Source organism: Pristiophorus japonicus, chromosome 11 (assembly GCF_044704955.1).
Source record: "Pristiophorus japonicus isolate sPriJap1 chromosome 11, sPriJap1.hap1, whole genome shotgun sequence".
Taxonomy (NCBI): domain Eukaryota; kingdom Metazoa; phylum Chordata; class Chondrichthyes; family Pristiophoridae; genus Pristiophorus; species Pristiophorus japonicus.
The window spans coordinates 115,150,719-115,152,017 of NC_091987.1; the positions used below are offsets into that span (position 1 = coordinate 115,150,719).

Consider the following 1,299-nt stretch of genomic DNA (forward strand, 5'->3'; position numbering starts at 1 on the left):
CGGTGCAGGCTACAAGGGCCGAATGGCCTACTCCTGCACCTATTTTCTATGTTTCTATGTTTCTATGTAAGTAGGCCATCTAGCCCCTCGAGCCTGCTCCGCCATTCAATAAGATCAGGGCTGATCTGGCCGTGGACTCAGCTCCACTTACCCGCCCGCTCCCCATAACCCTTAATTCCCTTATTGGTTAAAAATCTATCTATCTGTGATTTGAATACATTCAATGAGCTAGCCTCAACTGCTTCCTTGGGCAGAGAATTCCACAGATTCACAACCCTCTGGGAGAAGAAATTCCTTCTCAACTCGGTTTTAAATTGGCTCCCCCATATTTTGAGGCTGTACCCCCTAGTTCTAGTCTCCCCGACCAGTGGAAACAACCTCTCTGCCTCTATCTTGTCGATCCCTTTCATTATTTTAAATGTTACTATAAGATCACCCCTCATCCTTCTGAACTCCAAGGAGTACAGACCCAGTCTACTCAATCTATCATCATAAGGTAACCCCCTCATCTCTGGAATCAGCCTAGTGAATCGTCTCTGTACCCCCTCCAAAGCTAGTATATCCTTCCTGAAGTAAGGTGACCAAAACTGCATGTAGTACTCCAGGTGCGGCCTCACCAATACCCTATACAGTTGCAGCAGGACCTCCCTGCGTTTGTACTCCATCCCTCTCTCAATGAAGGCCAACATTCCATTCGCCTTCCTGATTACCTGCTGCACCCGCAAACTAATTTTTGGGGGTTTAATTTGATTTTACGTTTTAAAGTTTAATTTGTTTTAATTGCCAGTGCTTTTAGTGTCCCCCTCCCCTTTTATAGGGGGCACTTGGAGAAAAATTTAATTCTGTGCCAAAAAAAAAAGGCATTGTAAATGTTGGTGTTTCCCCCAGATCGGGGGGCACGGTTTAATGTTTTTCCGTTAACTCCCTAAAAGAGTTTCATGCATTTTGGCGAAGATCAAGTGTAGTATCTGTTCTTATTAGTTTAATATCTGATACGTCCCCTATCTGGGGACCAAATATTAAATTGATTTTTGGAACAGGGAGATGGAACAGGGGCTTGAAAAATTATGTTTTACAGGCAAACTCCAAAAAGAGTTTCATGCACAAGAAACCAATCGTGGAGCAGTGGAGGCGTGTCCTGCTCAGTTGGCTGAGTGAGCAGTGAGGAGAGCAGCTCCTGTTGTAGCTCCTGGCTGGGCCTGTGAATCAGCCCAGGAAGAGAAGGAAGGAAGGAAGGGGCTTCACCACCAACTTTCACCCAGAGGGAGAGGAGGAAAAAGCAGAAAACTTTAACAACTT

General features: G+C 45.3%; 1 pseudogene; it reads left to right on the forward strand.

The window, feature by feature from the left end:
- The first annotated feature begins 930 nt into the window (after positions 1–930).
- LOC139276652 (U2 spliceosomal RNA) lies at positions 931–1,088 on the forward strand (annotated as a pseudogene).
- Positions 1,089–1,299: the final 211 nt, after the last annotated feature.